The sequence below is a fragment of the Pelobates fuscus genome, chromosome 7, assembly GCF_036172605.1.
Source record: "Pelobates fuscus isolate aPelFus1 chromosome 7, aPelFus1.pri, whole genome shotgun sequence".
Lineage (NCBI taxonomy): Eukaryota > Metazoa > Chordata > Amphibia > Anura > Pelobatidae > Pelobates > Pelobates fuscus.
Window position 1 is genome coordinate 146,711,149 of NC_086323.1, and position 17,204 is coordinate 146,728,352.

The 17,204-nt window shown below is 40.1% G+C and overlaps 1 protein-coding gene across 3 annotated transcripts in view; it reads left to right on the forward strand.

The window, feature by feature from the left end:
• The window catches only part of FOXP1 (forkhead box P1), a 691,275-nt gene that overhangs the window by 352,886 nt on the left and 321,185 nt on the right, over window positions 1-17,204 (forward strand). The window contains exon 1 of one of the 3 annotated variants that reach the window (XM_063426764.1): window positions 14,461-14,572. The exons of the other annotated variants lie outside the window; for them this stretch is intronic. The gene's annotated coding sequence lies outside the window, so the exon portion shown is untranslated. Of the gene's footprint in view, window positions 1-14,460; window positions 14,573-17,204 lie in introns of those variants that run through there. 3 annotated transcript variants of the gene reach the window in all.

The following is a 17,204-nucleotide window of genomic DNA, read 5'->3' on the forward strand; positions in this document are numbered from 1 at the left end:
ACGTAATGTATTTTAATATTAATATTAGTATATATATTAGTATTAAAATACACTTAGAATGATGTTACATATATATAATATGTATATATATTATATATATAATAGATATATACACATATATTATATATATATATATATATATATACATATAATTACAATAATAAATAAATAAAATAATAAAATAAATAAATAAAATATTGAAACAAAATTTAAAATAAATTATATATTCATATATAATTTCATTCTAACTGTATTTTGTTATTAATATATATATATATTGGTAACAAAATACCCTTAGAATGACATTCTATATATATCTATCTATATATAAAATACAAATAACCGCAAATATATATATATATATATATATATATATATATAAATACATATAATTACATAAAAGATTACATTAGTATACACGTAGAATTTAAATACCTATAAATGCATATATATTAAAATTCTACGTGTATATTTAAGTAATTTTTTAACATAATTATGTCATTGGATTAATTAAAATTTGATTGACATGCCTGACAACACAGGGAGAAAGTGCAGATAATTTAATTCGCAAGCACTATATTTGACCCTGTAACTCTCCAAGACACCATAGAACCTGTACATAGGGGGTACTGTTTTACTCGGGAGACTACGCTGAACTCAAATATTAGTGTTTAAAACTGGTAAATTGTACTACAACGATGATATTTTAAGTAAAAGTGAAATTTTTTGCATTTATTACAAACAAACGGCACTTTTATGGACTATATTATTGTTGTAATATGTTTTACTGTTTTAAAACACTAATATTTGTGTTTAGTGAAGTCTCCCGAGAATAACAGTACCCCCCATGTACAGGTTTTATGGTGTTTTGGAAAGTTAGAGAGTCACATATAAGCTTTCATTTCATTTTTTTGACATTTAAATTTGCCAGATTAGTTATGTTGCCTTTGAGACCGTATGGTAGCCCAGGAATAAGAATTACCCCCATGATAGCATACCATTTGCAAAAGTAGACAACCCAAGGTATTGCAAATGGGGTATGTCCAGTCATTTTTAGTAGCCACTTAGTCACAAACACTGGCCAAATATTAGTTTTTTGCTTTTTTCACACAAAACAAATATGAACGCTATCTTTGGCCAGTGTTTGTGACTAAGTGGCTACTAAAAAAGACTAATCATACCCAACGTTCAATACCTTGGGTTGTCTACTTTTTCAAATGGTATGCCATGATGGGGGTAATTCTCATTCCTGGGCTACCACACCGTCTCAAAGGTAACATTACTAATCTGGCAAATTTCAATTTGAAAATGGAACGTTCTATATTTGACCCTGTAGTTTTCCAAAACACCATAAAACCTGTTAATGGGGGTACTGTTGTACTCGTGAGACATCGCTGATTACAAATATGTGCAGTTTTTTTGCAGTATTATGACATTTACAGCTAAAATGTGAGGCGGAACTACAAATTTTAAAATTATTTTAAAATTTCTCACAGTTTTTTTAATTTTATTCATAATAAATTATGTTTCATATATAAATATTTGATATGAAACGAAAGCCCTGTTTCTCCTGAACAAAATGATATATAATAAGTGTGGGTGCATTTAATATGAAAGAGGTGAATTACGGTTGAACAGACATATAGCGCAAATTCCAGTTTTTGTTTACGTTTTGTTTTGATCAGAACGTGTACTATTGACTCCGTCCTGAAGGGGTTAAACAGCCCGAGAACTTGTAAAATGTTATATATTTTTTTTATTTTGTATTTTTGCAGTGCATAAGAAAATTACAACAAGCTTGAGGTACCCCAACGGCAGTCCTCAGGCATATTATCACGCTTTACATTTGGGGTCATCAATGATATATGCACAATTTTATATTTTAAACAAGTTAATGATTTGGAACATACTAGGTACATAGATTGATTATTCAAGCTAGAGAAACACAGTACTAGTGCTGGCTCATAGGTGCTAGGTACTGGTCGCATAAACAGAGTGAGAGTAGGGGCACTATGCCCATGAGTGGTAGTATTGAAATGCGCTCAAGAGATTAAGGAAATAGGAAGATAGAAAAAACTATGTGGAGAGTGGAGTAAAGCGTACATTACTTATGCCAGACATGTGATAGTGATCCTACTGGTACTTAATCTAGGAGTAAAGATGGCCGCTCCCTACACTGTGCTTAAACATAAAGTATAGTAAAGAGTAGCTGAGCATAATGAAGATCAATAAACAAAAAAAAAAATGGCATCTGTGATCCTCTCCAAGAGGTATTTACTGATTGCAGGCCTGCTTTCAGTACAGACTAATGGGTCAGCCGACTCCTTCAGGCAGCCTGCAAAGCCGGTAGTGTAGCAGTCCACAGGGGGGTTCAGCATAGTGGAGTCGGGTCTGGGTACCTCTCCACCTCCAGTGTTGTGCCGAGGGCAGCTTCCCCCCATTTCGGGCTGGTGAGGGCACACACAATGTCCAAAGCTTGAGATTACAACTCTCTGTGCTTCTCAGCTGGTGTGGCTGATGGGGAGCATGTGGTTGCGGTTTCGGTAGGTGTATTGAATTTCTTCGCTTTTGTGGCAGAAGGAGTGTGGACTTCCGCTGTTTCGGGCTTTGGATTGCTGTTCTCCGCTTCCTCGGTCGGTGAAGTGCCTTGCCCTGTTGTTGTGCCATAAGTGTGGATCTCCGCTGAGGCTGCCTACATGGTCTGCTCCACCGCGGCATCCGCAGGTGAAGTGGGGTCAAGCCTTGGCTAGCAATCCACTTGGTTGTGCCCACAGGGAGAGGGGCAGGAGCCTGTCGGTAAGTGGTGCCCTGAGGGGACTGCTCTGGCTCTGGTTTCTCTCCCACCGGGCTTCTCTCTGTGGCAACGGCAAGTTTGGCATCAATCGTTTCTCCAGCCGGGCCCAGAAGTTCTGGAAGTTTGCATCCAACCTCAGCAGGGAGCACCCAGCAGGGTCACAGGCATCTCTGCATGTTGGTGTCAGGCTCTGCACCATTGGAGAAGGCCCCTCCGCCATATTGTGAGGCTTAGGTGTGGTGGGAGCTTTCCTCTGTTGCTGAAGGGGCAATACAGGACAGTCCAGCAGGAACCGTGATAACCCCCGCCGGTCCAAAGGGGGGGGAGAGAGAGAGTTGAGGCGACCCACACAGCAAACTCGATGGTGGGGTAATCGTCTGTCTTTCCCCAGCATAGCCGCCGGCAGGCCTCAGCGTGTCTCTGCGGTCTTCCATAGTCAAAGGTACCCGTGAAAGGTGTGGGTGTGTTCTTCACAACACTGCCAATTCAGTGAGCAGGTATCTACTTTTTGTTAATCGTGGGATCCAGAGATTTCCTCCAAAAATGGAGCTCGCACAGTACACGTCTAGTCAGCATGAGGTTCAGGCTCTGCCAGAACTTGTTAAATTTATCTCTTGAATGTAAAACTTTTGTAAAAAAATGTATTAAACTATTTGAGACCCAAATAACATGAATCACACAGGCTAGAGCCTCAGTGAGTGTAATATATGTAGCGGGTTATATGTAAATATGTTATTTTGTCATTTTGTGACTTTAAATCAGATGCACTTTTTTTTTGCTTGCATAGAAAACATAGGAATGATTTTATGGTGAAACAGCTCGCTAAACAACGCCATCGTTAGCAGTCAACTTTTATCCATTTCAATTTAATATAGTAGCTGCTTGAAATTCTGTCATCTGCAAAAAGCTTCAGAATGGATTAGATACTTACTCCTCTATGTGATTTTCAATATTCATCTTGACTATTCCTGACATTGTTATAGCAGAGGTGTCAATGTCACTGCAGAGGACAGAGTTAACATTAAGAGGCGCAGTTGTGCTGAAGCATCATAAATGGCGATATTAAGAAAAGTAAATAAGAGGTTTCAGTCTTATTTCTTTTATTTAGAAACAAGGGGGAAATGCCAGCTATTTACTGATGGGGGGAGATAAAGAATACTACCCATTTAAAAACCTGCTCTGCTACAAACTTGCACAGCACACAACTGTAGTGAAGGATTCTGGGTCACCGTACGCTAGCAGGACTTGAACTATACAAAGGTCTTTCTTCAGAAGTGCAAAAGAGAAATAGATAATGGCTGGTCATTTCTCATATGGTCTTACTATTGATCATGTTTTTCTGAAGAAAAAAAAAAGGCAAAAAGGAATGAAGAAGAAATATTGTCTTTGAGTGAAATGTACGATTGCAAGCTCTAAAGACCCAGCGTCGGCTAAAACAAAAACTGCATATTTTTGTAAACCCCAGTGACTCTTTATTATTTGTAATTATTTTATTTATTTTTTGCATCATGATCACAGTCTGCAGGACTAAATATAGTTTGGACCAGTGAACAGTGTTTTTTCCCTGGGACCCTGGTTTTTTCCCCCTTTTTCCTTTAATACACTTTTCCTTACGCTAAATATGTATTTATTTTCTAAATGTAATACGTTAAAATGCAACTCATGGGTGCTTTACTAAAATTGAATGTAATCTGTATTTTGTAGTGTTTCGTTTTGTTTTATGTTTTCGAAAACCTCTCACAGGATTTTAATTTTATTTTTGAAATCTCTTTATCCTTCCTGGCAAAATATTTTATAAATAAATAAATAAATATGTATTTGATGTTAATTTCTAAAAGGAATATGTTCAGCATCTTTTATAATATAATTTTTTTTTAAGCATGCAGAATATACAAATATTTAAAAGGGACTACATCTAACATGTTGCTAAAACCTGCTGAGCATTATGGGAAGTATTTCTAATTTTTTTTTTTTATTGCTTGTCATTAACTCCACTATCCTCCATGTCTCTGAGGTAGTCATTTAAAAGACCAGCTAATTAAGCTCACTTTAGCTATTACCAGTATTCTCTAAGACAGGTTAAAGGCTCTAAATTGACAGCCTTGAAACGCTACAGTTCAGTTGCCAGCAATACCTGCCATTGAGTGGATTTATTTAATTTATGTTACAAAATAGTGCTGATTGCATGGTTGAATGTACAAGGTGGAAGTGTTAGCCCTTCCCGAGGACATTCATTTGTTTTCTGAAACAAAGATATGACTTGTTCTCTGTGTCCTGTTGCAGAGCAGGTCGCTTTGCTCTGATCTTTTTTTCAAAGATTGATATTCACATATACAATGTGTTCTATGTACGTCCGTAGTTCCAGTGCCATTGATTATATCTGATAAAAACAGATTATAGGGGGTTTTAACTTTTGGGGCTTCTTCAAAATGGGAACAACTGCAAATTTGAAAAACAGAAGAATATGCAGAAAAAAAAGTATTGTAATTCAGCATTTCAATGTAAGAGTTATTCAAGGCACTTTGCACCCAGATACTCTCTACAAGTCCGGAGTAAGAGCCCATTGGGCCTGCTGCTGATGGGCCTACTTATAGAATATATTTGACAGAAAACACTAAGACAACCATACTTCCCAAGTGTAATATATCTGTTGAGGGTAGTACTGGAAGAAACTCACAGGATGCATTTATAAGAAAACACATACCCTGTGCAAAATTTTCATCTCAAATTTAACCAATGGGCCTATTCTATGGGCATGGGCCTGGAGCTTCAGCCCCTATGTTTTACCCACTTTTACTTAAAGGTTTGCAAATAAGTAAAGGCTAGTAATATTTGTGCCAAGTAATGCCTGTAATAGTACCCAGGAATCATGTAATGATTAGTAATTGTGCCAAGGGGTGCCCGGCAGGGCTGCCATCAGAAATGTTGGGGCCCCTGACATAGCTCAAGTTCTGGGCCCCCAGGGCCGCCCCCCCGAGTCTGCCACAGAGCCGCCTCTGAGTCCACCCACAGGACCCATCCTAAATATGCCCCCAAGGATGAATTATGTGCGTACTGTGGTGTGTGTATAGTGGATGTGGAATGTGTAAAGTGGATGCGTTGTGCGTGTCATGGATGCAGTGTGTATAGTGGATGCAGATTGTACATTTGTGTATTGCATGTAGAGTTTGTGTGTATTAGATGCAGAGTGAGTGTTTGTGTAGTGGATGTAGTGTTTTTATAGTGAATGCAGAGTGTGTGTTTGTGTAGTAGTTGTAGTGTGTATAGTGACTGCAGAGTGTGTGTTTATGTAAGGATGTACTGTGTGTGTCGTAACTGCAGAGTGTGTATTTGTGTAAGGATGTAGTGTGTGAACAGTTACTGCAGAGTGCCTGTTTGTGTAAGGATGTAGTGTGTGTGTTTGTGTAAGGATGTAGTGTGTATAATAACTGCAGAGTGTGTGTTTGTGTAAGGATGTAGTGTGTGTAAATGTTGTTGTGGGGCTGCATACTGTAGGGGGTGGGGAAAGAGCATATTTGTTTTTATAATTTATTAAAAATGTATTTTATTCCCCCCTTCCTGCGTCTTACCTGTGGCCAGGGAGGGGGGGGATCACGTTCCATGGTGGTCCAGTGGCATAGTGCGGGCTCCCAGCTCCCTTTACACCACAGAGGGGACCCTGCACAGTCCATCTCCACTTCCCAGCTGCTCTTCTCTCTCCAACTCTCGCAAGCTGTGCGGAGCGTTTCCATGGTGACCTGTGGCAACACTCTGACAGTCACGCAGCTCGCAAGGCAGGGCCCCCTCTGCTGTGTTCAGGTAGCCGTGGGGGTGCGCAGGTGCACATATATAGCGGAAATTGCTATATATATGTGCACATAGGGAATGTGGGGCCTGGGACTCACTGTGCAGTCCAGGCCCATGACAACCGTCATGGTTGTCATGCCCTGATGGTGGCCCTGGTACCTGGTATGGTAACAAGTCCCCAGGAATGAGCCTGAACTTGAGTAGATGTAGTACCATCAACTGATTCTATTCTATCAAGTTCTACTGCAAAACATGGAGACCTAACTTCAGTCTTCTTCCACTTAAGTCTTCTTTGGAAAGAGCATAGCTTTGTCTTGAAAAACTAGGATTGGGATTGAAGAGGGAAGGTATTCATTATAAAGGGATGGAAATGGATAACATTTAAAAGGGAAAGGTCCAAGTCTGCACCTTGCAACGTCCTGGCCTGCTGGACAAATTAAGAAAGTTTGTAAACATGTTAGTACTTCATTATGTCTTTTTTGCATTCCTTGATACCCTTACAAGGATGTTCACTAAAGGGAGAATTGTAGGGAATTCAAAATTAATTTTAAGGCCAAAATAGTTGAACCTGAAAAATTCTCCTTGTTAGCTATGTTTCTTTGGCCTTGAATTTAGAATTCACTTTCAATTCCTGACAATTCTCACATTAGTAAATAACCCTGGTATTGTTTTTTTTTTTTTTTTACAATGGCCAAATCGTTGATCTTATTCTTTTTTGTGTATTTAGATCAGTCTAATTGTTTATGTATTTCTTTTTTTTTTTTTACGCAAGACTTATAATAATACGTGGAATTGAAACCACAAAAAAGAAAGAAAGATGAATTGTTTTTAGTGCAGAGACTTTGATAACTGTCCCACTGTGGCATTTTATTAAAACAAATAAACTCAATAATATGCTTATACCAGGGACTGTAGCTGTTCAGTAACAAAATCTCTCCGTACTGAATTTATTGATTTATTTATTTACTCCTACTAGAAAAATAGAATATTGCTCTAATGTATTTTATAAGAATCCCACTGCTTACTGAATTGGCTAATTTATTTTAGCATATACATAAATAGCTAGCAGTTTTCCTAGTGACAGACTAATGAAAATGAGCCCATGAAAGTGTCTCTGCGATGAGAAGTAATGGAGTCACTTATTATTGCGTGAGCGCTAAGACGAGCCGGACTGGACATCATGTCTTTGAACTTTTCAACTGCTTTGCGAATGTCTGATCTTATTGATTTTGATTTGTCTGTTAGGTTCTGTCAAATATTTACGGCGGCATGCACGTAAGTGGACAGAATGATGACAAATAAAATGTAATTTACTGAACTCGCTGATAGCCTTAATTGTAAAATATTACTAACGGAGAAAAAATAGAAATCCAAGCTATCTTACGTCAGGTCTTTATATCGCAATTAAGATTGATACAGAATACTAATTAAATGTTTCTTACTAGTTCACATACCTGGGGACTTTCTCAATGAGCAGAGCTTGAGACCCTCCAAAATAAAAACTCTTTAAAAAAGGAACTAAACTGTTCTATATTATAATTCACTGACTGTAGTAGCCACATTAATTTGATACTGCCCATTATAAGAGGTTTATTACGGGTTTATTTGCTAAACTCAGAATTGTAGCAAACTCAAATCCAAATGTCTAAACTAAAGGTTAAATGGTCTGACTATGAATCAGTTGGAGAATTATTTCAATACTGCTATTTTTACCTTAATTTTGTGTTTCTGATTTTAATTTGCTACAACTATAAAATCTTAGAATCTGCTAATTTGCCCTTAAAATGTAGACATTCAATCAAATATTCTGGGAATTTGCTTATTTATCTTAAAGGAACACTATAGGGTCAGGAACACAAACATGTTTTCCTGACCCTATAGTGTTAAATCCACCATTAAGGTGTCTTGCCCACCCTTTAGCCTCCTTAGAAGGGCTTTACCTTATAACTTACCTTATTTTCAGCGCCGCGCAGGTCCGTAAGCTCTGGCTCCACCCCCGATCCGCCTCATTGGTGACATCATCAGAATTGCTGATTTTTTGCCAATCCAATGCTTTCCCACAGGGAAAGAATTGGATTGAGTAAAATCAGCAAGGAGGACAGGGGTGGGGGCCAAATGCCGTTTTGGCCAATCAGTACCTCCTCATAGAGAATTCATCTCTATAAGGAAAATTCTGTCTCCAGGGAGACGCTGAACAGCAGTGCTGCCTACTGTGCAGCACTGTCCCAGGAAGCACCTGCAGTTGCCATCTGAGGAGTGGCCACTGGAGGTGTCCCTAGGAGGCAATGCAAACACTGCCTTTTCTCTGAAAAGCCAGTGTTTGCATGAAAAAGCCTGAAGGGAATGATTATACTCTCCAGAACAACTACATTAAGCTGCAGTTGTTCTGGTGAATATAGTGTCCCTTTAAGATTATGCCCACTGTCCTCAAACTTTGAGATAATTTTAATCTTCTAATCCATCTACAGCTTGGTAGCCCCTAGTGGAGGTACGGCTGAGACAGAAATTACACGCTTTCTTTTAGTCATACCAGGCATGGGATGGTTTTGCATTAAAATATTGAGAGTGGTTTAAGTTTGAATGGAAGGATGACACCAGGAGACTCCAGACACTATAAGCTTAAAGCGGCACTTTCATGCCGAACTTACCTTTCCCCAATCGATTCCTCTTCTCTCCCTCTGTCAGGATCTGTTCTTCATTTCTTCCTGTCTGCTCTAATTTTCCTTAAAACATAAGACAAAGTAGGGACTACTTGTCTTATGGAGGTTTCCTACGCCTGACCAGCTATGACCAGTGGAGGAGCAAAGTGTGCTTCATTTTCGGTGGTCAGAGCAATTTTCCCACAATTTTCACCTTTGATTCATGATCTCACGATGCTTCCTGTCAGTATTCTCGAACGTCCTGTAACTTAGACAGAACGCCGGCAAAACTACCAAATTTCATCCTAACAGAATGAGAACAGTTTCTCCATTCGTATTAGAACACAATTCGGGACTTTGTTCAGATCGGAATTTCATTTGAATGAATGAAACTCCGATCCTATTCATTGCCGTGGCTGCATCTTGCAGCCGCTTAGTAGATAACTCGATGTGACGAGACCAATCTCGCCACATTGCATTGGAGGAGCCTGGTTGCCCGCCTGTTGCCTCTGGACTATGGCCCCATGTTAAAAAGCTTGGTTTTCCCCTGCAAAGACACGAAAGCCGGGTGCTTCGGTACTTGCCCTATTTGAATAGTGATACCCCAGATAGCTATGCCATGGAGCCCATTCGTATAATGAAAGACTATGTGAAAGACTTTGGCTCCGTGGCAATTGAACTGTATGTATGAGATCTGAGCGCCATTCAGTAATAATGTACGCTCAGATCTAAACTATCTGGGGATATGTTGAATGTACCTGTTTTATGCAATGGCTGCAGTTATATATTTGTATGTATTTTATTGTCTGTTGCTGCCATGTGTTCAATTGAGTTTTGCCTCTGTCCTTGGAGATAATTGGATTACTTCCCAATTATCTCCAGGATAGAAGACTCTGTGGAACTGGTTTTGGGCAGAAAAGCCATGCTTCATTTGGTCACAAAGGACTACGATCTATCTTTTGAACCACTGGACCAATTTGTATGATTTTGACGTATGTTTGTATTTGGAGTATGCGGATTCTGAAAATGTAAATGTGAATGTGATGCATACTTTTAAAGTTAGGAATAATGTGGAAAAACTGTATTTCTCTGCTTGTGATAATTACATTACCCATTGTGTAAGGTAATTGTATCAGAGTGGAGGATTTTGTGTGGGAGTGTCTGAGTGTATTGTACGTGTTTATTGGTTGTTTCCCAAAACCCTGTGGGTGGTACTAATGTGTATATAAGAACAATAAACCCACAGCTCTGTCTGTTCACTGCTTGACCCTCAACACGGAGCTTTGTCTCGTTCTTGGGGGGATTTACTGTATGCTGTTCCAGTTTGACTGCTAGGAGTGTAAATCTATTTGTATGGTTTTTCCTATTCGGCTGTTTACGGCATTCATATGCTTCTCCGGTTTGGTGGATTGGTGTCTACAGTAGCTGTGCCTGTGTCTCTGGAAGGGGAAGATCTACTAAACGGCTGTTAACCCCTTTTATGCCTGGGGGTGCCGTTACACTTCCTAATTCCCACGGTCTCAGGGAGCTTGCTACCAAAAGGCTGAAAGACCAAGATTGGTCTTTCAGACAAATTTACTAATACTAAGTAAAGATTACTCAGTCTTAGTAAATTATGCCCCGAGTAGGGGCATGTCTATTAAACAGTAAGCAGCCAAAACATTTAAATAACCCCCCTCCCCCTTAATAAATGGCCCCATGGTGGGGCATCTCTTATCTACCCTGGGGGGGGGCATAGTGTCCCCTCCCGAGCCCCGCGAGTGGGGGCTATTAAAGTAAAAGGGGGACACAGGGTCGGTGGGGGCCGGGGAGGACAATAGGCCTCTTCCCCTTATTTTTAATTAGGGCCCACGCCCACTGTTCAGGGGTTGGGGCCGGGGGGAGGACAATAGGTCCCCCCTCTTATTATTATTTAGGGCCCCCACATGCTGCTCAGCGGTGGGGGCCACAGGGGAGGACAATAAGTCCCCCCCTACATTTTCATTTAGGGCCCCCACCCGCCGCTTAGGGGTGACAGCCCGGGGGGGGGGGGAGGACAATAGATCCCCTTCCCTTATTGTTATTTAGGGCCTCCACCTGCCGCTCAGGGCTGGGGGCCAGGGGCGAGGACAATAGGACCCCCCTTATTGCTATTCAGGGCCCCCACCCGCTTCTCAGGGGTGGGGGCCACGGGGAGGACCATAGGTCCCCCTTTTATTATTTAGGGCCCCCACCTGCCGCTCAGAGGTGGGGACTAGAGGGAGGACAATAGGTGCCCCCCATATTGTTATTTGGGGCCCCCACACGCCGCTCATGGGTAAAATACAAGGAGGACCTAATGTCCCCAGTTTATTTTAATAGTTCCCATTCGCGGGGCTCGGGGGGTCGGGCACTATGCTACAGGGTAGTTAAGAGATGCCCCACCATGGGGCAATTTATTGAGGGGGAGGTGGGGGTTAATTATTTTTTTTTTAACAGTGAGCAGCCAAAGGCTGTCACTGTTTAGTAGACATGCCCCTACTTGAGTAGCCGCGGCACGAATAGGATCAGAGTTTCATTCATTCAAATGAAATTCCGACCGGAACAAAGTCCCGAATTGCGTCCTCCACGAATGGACGAACTGTTCTCATTCTGTTAGGACGCAGTTCGGTAGTTTCGTCGGCGTTCTGTCTAAATGACAGGACGTTCGGAAATACTGGCAGGAAGCATCGCGAGATAACGGATCAAAGGTGAGAATTGTGGGAAAATTGCTCTGACCGCCGGAAATGAAGCACACTTTGCTCCTCCGCTGGTCAGGCGTAGGAAACCTCCATAAGACAAAGTAGTCCCTACCTTTGTCTTATGTTTTAAAGAAAACTAGAGCAGACAGGAAGAAATTAAGAACAAATCCTGACAGAGGGAGAGAAGAGGAATCAATTAAAGAAAGGTAAGTTCGACATGACAGTGCTGCTTGAAAATAAGGAAGTCTTACCCCCCTTTTCATCCATTGTCACACCGGTCTTACCATAGCTGCTGCTCCACCCATTATCATTACTGATTATCTAAGTCAATTCTTGTCTATTGCGAAGCATTGGTGGCCAACAGAGTATCAGCATCTCCTCATTATTATTAGCATTTATATAGCACCAACATATTCTGCAGCGCTGTACACTTATAGAAAGGGGATATTAGGGACAAGGAAGGCACTGCTCAAATGATCGTACAAGTTCTGAGAATTTGAAGTAGGCAGATATATACTGTTAGGTTTCTTGCCCAAGGACACCTACTGGTAATGTGGCCTGACTGGGATTTGATCTTAGGTTTCCCAGTCAAGAAGAATGGCACCAGACATTATAACCATTATACCAACCCTCAATGTAGAGGGTCCAGCACTTTTACCATGAACATAAGGACACGGAACATTCTTTTACAGGTTTGTAATAGAAAGTGCCTCTTGTGACCGTCTGTCTAGGGTAAAACTCTAAAAAAGATGTACTCACTAAACTTGGAATTTTATATATTTTGGGACAAAATAGCTAAGCTAGTAAAATTCATCAAGGAATAAAAATATTTCGGCTAAAATAGACAATTTTGAAACTTTTCCAGCAGTTTTGGCTTAGCATTTGAAAGCTCCTGGTCACTACTTGACTGTTCCCTATTTTGTGAATAGCAACTTGTCAAATTTTGGCAATTGTTTCTAATTCATGGTTTAGTGAATAAATCCCTAATTGCCCTCAAGCTAACAGTCACCAGAAGATCACCTAATATACAGCCTTGCATATTGCTTACCTTGAAGTAAAGCATATTATTTAACTTTTTTAACTAGTCTGGGATCCTACAGTCTAAGAACTGATATTATCACCACAGCTGCTGTGGACTGCAACTCCCACCATGCTGATTTAGCCTTGGCATTGTCAAAGGTGCATTTAACTGTTGAAGTTCTAGAAACTACAAATCTCTATCCATTTACTAAAGTGAAAATGCAATGTGACTTCAAAGTGAATTTCAACTTTAAAGTCAGAAACTGGAAAATTCTGTAAGTCAGCCATGCTTCAAATTTATTTGGAATTCTCACTGTCTTCAACTCATGATAATATATTCAAAACTTTTAAGAAAACTTCAAGTTAAATGTAGATGGTACAGGTGTTTTTTCCCCTGGCTTACCAGACATACCAGACACCCTGTACCCTGTTTTAACCTCCTGCGTGCAAGAGGGGGCGTGAGCTGCACACTTCAAAACAACGGGTTGCTCTGCCAGCCTCCGGTGGTTAAAGGGTTAAGCTGCTATTGTTTATTTAAATGCTTAAAATTAGTTTGCATTCCTCACACTGCTCACCGCCCACCCCAGTAAACAATCTCCTATTTTATGGAGGGACCTTTGGAAGCTGAAGATTGTTTTTAGAGGCCTGTTAAAACAAGCAAACATTGGTAGCAGAGAAGCCAGGCGCTGACACCAACACCATTAGCTGTAAAAAAAGAATTTCCATTTCAGTGTGTAAGTATGTTATTGTTTACTGTACCATACACATCCTAATATGGTTACCTCCCTGTCAGAGCCGAGCGTCGGTTCCTGGGACTAAGGGGCCCCCTCTGGGAGACACAATTATAACTGCTTATCAAGACCGTAAGAATAAAATGCTGCAAAAAACTCCACAACAGGCTTCAGTGACAAAAACGTGTCCACCAACGCACAAACACATAACCATTTTCTGGTTGTCCCACTGTACATGTGATATAAAGTTGCAAAAAAACAAAACAAACAAACAAACAAAAAATAGAACTTTTATTGTTTAATAAAAAAATATATATATATATATATTTAATATGTGTTTACTGTAGATGGTAATGGCTATAGATCTATAAATCTGTTTTCTTTTTTTATTTTCTTTCTTAATATAAGAAGTCAAGAAAAATAAAAGAGGTACCCCCCTATACATACACACACACACACACATACACACACACACACACACACACTACCATCACTGCAACAAGACCCACCTGTCCTCAAGCCTCACAAAATTAAGGCACATAATCCAGGTTAACACACTGCAAAGCGAGAGAGAAAAATAAATAAAATGCACAAACATTTTATTTGTGTGCAATGCTGGCTGATATGTTTCTTGTGGAACTATCATGCACAGATTCTGTGAATGTCACCTCGCCTGCATTTGTACACGTTGATCACAGGGCCGTTTACTCATTCTAGTGTAAACAACACTGTAAATACACTGTTATACCCATTGTCAGCAGGCACAGTCTCCTTACATGCAGTCCCGCGTTTAATTTTTTTCCCTTGCCTGCCACTGGTGACTAGTGCTTTAACCCCCTTTTCTCCCAAGCCTTCATGTTCCTGCGGTTAGCCAGTCATTGTGTGCAAGGCTGAACACAAAAGGTAGGTTGTTACACCTTGTAATCTTTGGGACGGAAGGAGGAAGGTAGGGAGGGAGGAAGATTGAAGGGACAACTTCTATGCAGAGGGCTGTCTCTTTTTACTGCTGGCTGTGACTTGGTGCCTAATAGGAAAGGTTAAGGGGGTTACAGAATGATTCCACTGCCTTGGAATGAGTTGAAAGGGGGACATCCTCTTCGAAAACCTAATCCTTTAAGTGCCCAAAGAAGATATGACATGTGTAGGTCTTGGAAGGGTTAACTGTGCACCCATTGTTATCCTGCTTGCACGATGCAATTGCTTATTTTCAAATTCCTTTTTGCTTTTTTTTTTTTTTTAAATGTATTTTTTTAATAATTTTGTTCCAAAAGGTGTAAGTGGAGATTTATACGGCTTTCATTTGTCTTGAGTTTTTGATGCGTGAGCCCCTGCCTTTGTTTGTGATTACCTAACTATGAGTTATTTATATTCTGCTTATTTAACCCTTTGGCAGTTCTGTACTGAAGGTTAGTTACTTAGCAGACCCTATTTTTGTAGGTGTACGTCTGAGCACCTGGCTGTTACAGTTCAGATTTTCTTCAAGATCATGTAGAATTTACACGTTTTAAGAGGTTTAATTTGAAGATAAGAAATAAATTGCCATCATGTGAATTTACGATCCTAGTGCAAAATTTGCAACTTTGTAACGCAATGTATAAGTGCCCAGCATTGCATGTAAATGGATCGTTAAAAGACTAATGATTTCTGGAATGGGGATTCTTTTGAAAGATGGACAAGAGTCGCGTGACTCTGAAGTGTTACATGAAGTTAGATTAATAAAGCGTGTAAAGTGTCCTAATGTTTGACTCCTGTATTGAGCAAAAACAGATGTATTAAATAGACGCTACAGGCCAAAGCCTCCATCCTACCCACTTAATGTTGAATAACACCCTATATTATTTCAGTTCAGTAAGAGAGAGATTCACAAATCATGATAATTTGGAGAGTTTTTACTCCAGAAAGAGAATAGCTCCAGCTTTTTTTAATATTATAAAGTTAGGCTGTTGAGAGATACTTTTTACAATGCAAAAAGTTTTTGGAGAGTAAAATTGGTATTTGTGCATTTTCCACATTGTTTAAATTCAATTTACCCTGAATTTGAGGCTTGTCTGTTGTTTTTTTTTTTTTCACTTTTAAATAAATGATTAATTATTATTTGTATATTAGTTTTGTATTTACTATTTTATTTATTCTTTATACCAGGCGGTGGTGACATGTCCATGTTTTTCAAAAAGCTTAAAATGTAGTTAATAATATCTGTGATATGTACATACATTATTTTTAAACAACTGCTTTCTACTGTGTCCATGGGGTTTAAAGACCTCAGCCTTTTCACCTTTTGTGTACCAGGCAATGGTAGGGTTAATACTCAGTGTATATGAATAACTGTATAGTACATGCATCTATAGAGTGGTGCAGGGAAGCAGTCACAGAGTTATTCACCAAAGTAGCCAAAGTGGAAGCAAACTGAATTAAGATGACCGTACGTTTGTCAGGTAACATCTATCCATTCAGATTTGGGGATTTCGTTCATAGTTTGGGCAATCCTTGATAGGGCTTTTCTAACAGTGTTATTCGCTAGAGTGAGCATTGTCAGGAATTAAAGGAGATTCAAAGAGAATTTCAAATTTAAGGTCAGCTTCAAGGAACCCTATTGTGTCAGGAATTGAAATATGTATAGTTTGACACTATGGTGCTGGAATACATGTGTAGCTCCGCGAAGCCCACTCTATGTAGAGATTAAAGGTTTTGAAATGTACGTTTTCTCCACCGTCGATTCACCTCGGTTGGCCCCGCCTCCATGACTGAGAGTATCAATTTTCATGATCTCAAACATTCTGGAAGGCTATTATGCATGTGTGGCGAAACTCCGCAATCACCCAATCAGCATCTCCTCATAGGGATGTATTGAATCAATGCATCTCTCTGGGGAATGTTCAGCGTCCCCATGTAGGGTATGGAGACGCTGAGCGCCAGTGCTGCACACTGTGCAACATTGACACAGGAAGCACCTAGTGGCTTTTTGAGTGGCTGCCACCAGAGGTGTTACTAGGCAGCAATGTAAACACTGTGTGTTTACATTGCTAAGAATGCAGGGACATGCTATAGACACCAGGCCCACTACATTAAGCTCTAGTAGTTGTGGTGACTATAGTGTACCTTTAATACAGCTTCCTGTTTGGCTACTTTGGTAAATAACTCTGTGAATGCTTCCCTGCACCACTTTATAGAGGCATGTACTATACCAGGGATAGGCAACCTTCTGCTCTCCAGATGTTGTGGACTACATCCCTCATAATGCTCTTACACACATAATGCTGGCAAAGCATCATGGGAGGTGTAGTCCAAAACATCTGGAGAGCCAAAGGTTCCCCACCCCTGTACTATACTGTTATCCATATACATTAAGTATTAACACTGGAATTGCCTGATACACAAAAGGTGAAAAGGATATGAAAGAAGTTTAAAAAAAAAAAATGCCTCACTGTACCTGCTGCTAGAAAATGGGCCGGGAGGCGGGGAGGAGGGTTGAGGGGACAGTCAGATAATCAACCAACCTGACGCAAACACCGCACACGCAGCATAATTGCGATCT